Consider the following 7,512-nt stretch of genomic DNA (forward strand, 5'->3'; position numbering starts at 1 on the left):
ATACTCAATACTTTGATTTATGAAGGCCAGTATGCCAAAAGCTTTCTTTACAACCTTGTCTACCTGTGACGCCACTTTCAGGGAATTGTGTATCTGAACTCCCAGATCCCTTTGTTCCTCCGCACTCCTCAGTGCCCTACCATTTACTGTGTATGTCCTACCTTGGTTTGACCTTCCAAAATGTAACACCTCACACTTTTCCACATTAAATTCCATCTGCCATTTTCTGGCCCATTTTTCCAGTTGGTCCAGATCTCTCTGCAAGCTTTGAAAGCCTTCCTCGCTGTCCACAACTACTCCAATCTTAGTGTCATCAGCAAATTTGCTGGTCCAATTCACCACATTATCATCCAGATCATTGATATAGACAACAAACAACAATGGTCCCAGTACAGATCCCTGAGGCACACCACTAGTCACAGACCTCCAGTCTGAGAAGCAATCATCCACTACCACTCTCTGTCTTCTCCCACACAGCCAATTTCAAATCCAGTTTACAACCTCTCCATGGATACCAAGTGTCTGAACCTTCTGAACTAACCTCCCATGTGGGACCTTGTCAAAGGACTTACTAAAGTCCATGTAGACAACATCCACAGCCTCTCCTTCATCTACTTTCTTGGTCACCTCCTCGAAAAACTCTACAAGGTTCGTTAAACATGACCTACCACGCACAAAGCCATGCTGACTATTCTTAATCAGCCCTTGGCTGTCCAAATAATTATATATCCGATCTCTCAGAACACCTTCCAATAATTTACCTACTACTGACGTCAGGCTCACTGGCCTGTAATTACCTGGTTGACTTTTGGAGCCTTTTTTAAACAACGGAATAACATGAGCTTCCCTCCAATCCTCCGGCACCTCACCCGTGGCTAAGGACATTTTAAATATTTCTGCCAGGGCCCCTGCAATTTCTACACTAGTCTCCCTCAAGGTCCGAGGGAATATCATGACAGGCCCGGGGGATTTATCTACCTTTATTCGCTGCAAAGCAGCAAGCATCTCCTCCTCTTTAATCTCTATATGTTCCATGAAACTACTGCTTGTTTCCCTTCCTTCCTTATACACTATGCCAGTTTCCTGAGTAAAGACTGATGCAAAAAAACTGTTTAAGATCTCCCCCATCTCGTGAGGCTCCACACATAGACGACCACTCTGATCTTCAAGGGGACCAATTGTGTCCCTTACTATCCTTTTACTCTTAATATACTTGTAGAAACCCTTAGGGTTTACCTTCATATTATCTGCCAAAGCAACCTTATGTCTTCTTTTTGCCTTCCTGATTTTCTTTTTTAGTATTTTCTAACATTTTCTATACTCTACAAGTACTCATTTGCTTCTTGTTGCCTATACCTGCTATACACCTCTCTCTTCTTCTTAACCAGATCGCCAATATACCTTGAAAACCAAGGTTCCCTAGGCCTGTTAACTTTGCCTTTAATCCTGACAGGAACATGCAAACTCTGCACTCTCAAAATTTTGCCTTTGAATGCCTTCCACTTACTGAACACATCCTTGCCAGAAAACAACTTATGCCAATCCACTCTTCCTAGACCCTTTCTCATTTACACAAAATTGGCCTTTCTTCAATTTAGAATCTCAACTCGAGGACCAGACCTATCCTTATCCATAATTAGCTTAAAACTAATGACATTGTGGTCACTGGACCCAAAATGTTCGCCTACACATACTTCTGTCACCTGACCTGTCTGGTTCCCTAATAGGAGATCAAGTATTGCATTCTCTCTCGTTGGTACCTCTACATATTGATTTAGAAAACTGTCCTGAACACATTTGACAAACTCCAAGCCATCCAGCCCTTTTACAGTATGGGAGTCCCAGTCAATATGTGGAAAGTTAAAATCTCCTACTATCACAACTTTCTGTTTCTTACATCGGTCTGCTATCTCTCTACAGATTTGCTCCTCTAATTCTCTCTGACTATTGGGCGGTCTATAATACAACCCTATTAGTGTGGTCACACCTTTCCCATTCCTCAGCTCCACCCATATGGCCTCTGTAGACGAGCCCTCCGGGCTGTCCTGCTTATGCACAGCTGTGATATTTTCCCTGACTAGTAATGCCACTCCTCCCCCTTTCATCCCTCCCCCTCTATCACGTCTGAAACAACGGAACCCCGGAACATTGAGCTGCCAGTCCTGCCCCACCTGCAACCAAGTCTCACTAATAGCAATAATGTTGTAATCCCACGTGCCAATCCACGCCCTAAGCTCATCTGCCTTTCCGACAATACGTCTAAGTGCTTGGAATGAAAGATGATTCCGAGGCAAGGACCAACGTAATCTCTGTGCAATTGCACCCAAGGTCTACCAGGACACTCCCATGGGTGTAACGGGACTGCCACTGGTAACTCTTGCAGCTGTTGACATTGCACACAGTGTTTTACCCCCCGTCCAATATCACCGTCCATCCCCGGCCACCAAAGATAACTTTGCGCTATCGTCTTCATGCGTGAGATTCCTGGATGGGCATGTGTAGCTCTACTAAGAGTGGTTCCCTTCCTTGTGAAGGAACTACCACTCGTACACCCCATAATAGAATACCATCTTGACTGCTCATCTCGTATCTTCGGTTGCAAAATGGCTTCAATTCATCAGAGACTGATTTCTGGGACCAGCCATGTAACACTTAGTCTCTCACTCGAGACAGGACTGGATCACAATTCGTCCAGTTTCTTATCTGCCTGGCACAGACTGGCGAGGAATCTCGGACATTCATCACTAACATGAGTGCTTGAGGAATTGGGATGTGGTCATTGTTCTCTTGTAAAGGAAGGCGACTTAGGGCATCGGCATTTGCTATATGAATCCCTGGTCTATGTACAAATGTTATTCATATGCTGCCAAAATTAGGGCCCATCATTGTATATTCGTGCTGACGCTATGAGTGGTATAGCCTTTTCCTCACTAAAGACCCAAAAGTGGTTTGTGGTCTAATACGATCGTGAAATGTCGCCTGTGCACGTATTGGTGGAATTTTTTACGCCAAAAATAATGAACACACTTTCCTCTTGGAGCTGAGAATATCCTTTTTCAGCTGTGATAAGTGTCCTGGATACATAGCCTAATGGCCTCTCGGTGCTGTCATCCATTTTGTGAGATAGGACCGCTCCCAATCCATAGGGGGACCCGTCACAGGTTAGCACCAATTCCTTTGTCTGGTCATAATGCACTAACAAATTTGAAGAGTATAAGAGCTGTTTTACTTTCACAAAGGCTTCTTCTTGGGGTGACTCCCAAAACCAACCCTGTTTTTTTCCTAGCAGAGAATGTAGAGGGGCTAGAACTGTGGAATAATTTGGTAGAAATCGCCCATAATAATTTACCATCCCTGAAAATGCTTTAAGTTCAGAGATGTTCTTAGGTGCAGGTGCCTCTCTTATTGCTTTACCTTTCTCCACAACAGGGTGTAACCCTTGGGCATCTACCCAAAGGCTCAAATAAATGACTTTGTTTGCCTGAAAAGTGCATTTTTCCTTCTTCAGGAACACTCCTGCTTCCATAAATCGTTCCCAAACTTCCTCCAGGTTCGCCAAGTGTTCCTTTTCTGTGAACCCAGTTATCAGTACATTGTCCAGGTAGACCATTACTTGAGGTAGGCCCTGTAGTAAGCTCTCAATTGTCCTTTGGAAAATGGCACAGGCCGAGGAGACACCGAAGGGCAGGCATGTATGTTGATACCCTTTGTGGGTATTTATGGTCACAAATTCCCGGGAGGCATCTTCCAACTCCAGTTGCTGATATGCATGACTCATGTCAAGCTTTGTATACGTTGTACTTCCTACTATAGGTCTTCAATCTTGGGAATGGGGTACCTGTCCAGTTTGGCTGCTCCGTTGATTGTTAGTTTATAGTCCCCGCAGATCCGGATGGTCTGGTTTGGTTTAAGGACAGGGACCTTGGGTGCTGCCCACTCTGAGAACTGGACCAATCTTGATACCCAGCCTCTCTAGCCGGTTCAACACAGCATCAAACTTCTCTCTCAGGGCGCATGGCACCGGTCTTGCTTTCAAGAAGCGAGGGGTTGCTTCTGGGCCCACATAAATCCTGGCCTGTAGGCCTTGGATTTTTCCCAGTTCATCCTTGAAGACAGTGTCATATTCTATTAGCAGCTCGAGTGGTCTCCCTGCTCGTAACTGGAAGATTTCGGACCAGTTTAATTTAATCTCTTTCAACCAATCACACCCTAGAAGGCTTGGTCCTTCACCTCCTACCACCATCACTGGTAGCTGTGCCGATTGGTGTCTAGAATGAACAGTTGTTCTAGTGATACCTATTACCTGGATTTCTTCATCTGCATATGTTTTCAACTTGGCAGATGTTTGTTCCAAATTTAATTGTTGATCACCTTTATTTAAATATCTGAAAGTGTGTTCTCCTATAGCAGTGGGAGAAATACCTGTGTCTCCTTCCATTTTTAATTGTTTACCATTCATTTGCACTGTGACAATAATTGGCTCTGTCTTTCCAACTTTCATGTTGAATAATGAATAAATGTCAGAATTGGTTCTTTCCGGCTCTTCTACACTACAGACTTCATTGAACTTCGATTGTTGTTTGGAGGCCTGTTTAAATCTCACTTTGCAATGTTTCAATATGTGTCCACTCCTGTGACAAAAATAACACTCTACTTTTAAATTGCCAATCGCTAGAAGAATGATTGTTTCCATGTCGATACAAATTCGTTTTTGATTTTGTTGCTGAGCGATTTCCTCGCATTTTTTGGTTTGCAGGGGCTGTTTCCCACTTCGTAGCAGAGTTCCGGCTTTTCACGCCACTTTCTGCTGACTGTTCCCGCCCAACTAGGAGGACAGTGCTATTTTGTGCCCCTTGAATTGCTTGTGAATCCCTTCCGGAGCTTTCCATCACCAGCGCTATTTCTAACGCTTTCTTAAAATCAAGATCCACTTCAGCCAGCAATCTTCGCTGAATAGCATCCTCCTGCACGCCACATACCAAACGATCTCTGAGCATGTCATTCAGGGTTTCACCCAATTCACAATCTTCCGTTAGTTGTTTTAATTTCACCATGTAGATAGCAATGGACTCTCCTGGGACTCCATTCCATCAATTAAACCGGAATCTCTGCATTGTGACTGAGGGCTTGGGTTGAAAATGTCCCTGAATGAGGTCTATTAATTGAATGAAAGTCTATGAATCCAGGGCACTGGGGGCCTTCATGCTTCAAATTAAACTGTAGGTCTTGCCTCCACAAATACTCAAGAGAATCGCTCTCCTCCTTCCCACCTCTGTGATTTTGTTGGCTTGAAAGTAGAACGCAAGTTGATCTATATATTGAGAATAATCGTTTGTGATTGGTTCAAAGGGTTTGGTTCTGCCAAACTGTGGCATTTCAGATCAGAATATCTTCTTTTCTTTTTAATGAACTTAGATACCGACAATCTCTGGGCAAGTTACAGCAGCGCATCTGATGTTTCCTCATCACCAGTTTGTTATAGAGTTGATCTTCCAGACAACTTTTCTGAGTGGACACAGTGAACTTTATTTACAAGACAGCAGCAGCAACTTACATATGTGCATCATACTCCATAACTAAAGAAGAACTCTCCCCTAGAGGTTCCCTGTGCTGCTGAGATGTTGGTTTACACAAATCATGTGATCTTACAACACAGGATCATTCTTAAAGCTACAGTCCTAAGTTTATCCAAACTATAATTACCACAGAGAGATTATTACCTTTAAGGTTCTGCTTCTTAGTCTGGTGACTAGTTCCTCATACTGACTATGCAGAGCCTCCTTCCTCATCCTGCCTTTTTCTTGGTACCCACATGGACCACGACCACTGGAACCACCACACCCACTGCAAGTTCCTCTCCAACCCTGAGCAGATGCCAGAACCCTGGCACCGGGCAGGCAACACAACCATCTGCACTCTCGCTCTTTGCTACAGAGAACAGTGTCAATCCCCCTCACTATACTGTTCCCTACTACCACTATGTTCACTTTTGCTCCCCCAATTTGAATGGCTTCCTGTACTACGGTGCTGTGGTCTGTTTGCTCATCCACACTGCTGTCTCTGCTCTCATCCAAACAAGCTGAGTGAACCTCAAACCTGTTAAATAATTGCTGAGGCTCACACTCCTGCACTCCTGCCCTCTGGGTCCCCTTATCTTCCTCACTCACAGTCATACCCTCCTGTCCCTGGCCACTGACCAAATCAGAAGACCCTGTCTTAAGAGGTGTGATTGCCTCCTGGTATAAAGCATCCAGGTAACTTTCCCCCTCCCTGATGTGCCGCAGTGTCTGCAGTTCAGCCTCCAGCTCAATGACTCTGAGCCAAAGCTCCTCAAGCTGCAAACACTTACTGCAGACGTGTTTGACCTGGATCACAATGTTATTCAGGAGCTCCCACATGCTGCAGCCTCGACACACCACCTGCCCTGCCATCCTTAATGTGTTTTAAATAATTACTCAATTATATTAATCATTTACCTATGTCATTTCCTTGTATATTTTATTAACTTTACCACACATTTGTGTACCTTTTAAAGCCTTAGGGATAGAATGGAGCTTATTCACTAGCCCGATACTCGCCAAATTGCTCACTCCTTTCCCTGGACTGGAGCAAGAACCAATTCCTATGGGATGAGAAAGATAGAAAGAGGAAATAAACATCTCCTTCCCTGCTTCACTGAACTTCCCCTCTCACCAATCTCCAAGTCTCCACTCAGTTAGCTCAGCTGAACTCCGTTTGCCTTGGCTGCACTAAAGAATCCTGAATCCATTGTAGACTGAACTGCGGCTTCAGTAACCAGGTTCAGGCAGGTAGCTAGTTAACTACTCAGCTCCTACAGCTGAGAGTGAGTTTACCTTGTCTCAATTGCCAGAATGAAAGAACTCAGCCTGCCTGCACAGTACTTTCCAGTTACTGCTAATTACAGACTAGATTAGCTTTTAAGAACAAAATTTAAGAGTAAAAATTAACACTTTAACACCCCCGCACGCCCAACCACCAAATTCCAAGTCTTCACTCAGTTATCTCAGCTGCACTCCACTTGCCTTTGTTTGTAATTTGTTAATTAGGTAGTTAGTCAGAACTAGTTTCCTAGCCATAAGTGGCTGAATCAGCTGACTAGGATTTCAACTGGTATAAATACAGGAGGTTTCACAGACCCATGAAGTAAGTAGTACAAAGGTGAAACTTTGTCTGAATGGAGTGAGGCTGAGAGCTGAACTCTGGGAAGTGAGGGAGGAGGTGCTTTCTGGTCTTGTACAAGAATAGAGTGGTCCAAGAGAAGGAGCTGGAGACAGTGAAATCATGTCAATGTATTTGCCCACTCACTCAAGCTGTCTAAGTCCACATCCTGGGAGTGGCTGGTTGTGCAGTTTACAATATTCTTAGAATCAAGGCTTCTGGAACATTGTTGATGCTGGAGAGACAAAATTCATGACCAAGAAAGAGAAGGAAAGAAACTGATTTTATAAAGAGGTTTGGATAAACACTTGAAGGGAAAGATATGCAGGAACA

Source organism: Cetorhinus maximus, chromosome 28 (genome assembly GCF_964194155.1).
Source record: "Cetorhinus maximus chromosome 28, sCetMax3.hap1.1, whole genome shotgun sequence".
In the NCBI taxonomy this organism is placed as follows: Eukaryota; Metazoa; Chordata; class Chondrichthyes; order Lamniformes; family Cetorhinidae; genus Cetorhinus; species Cetorhinus maximus.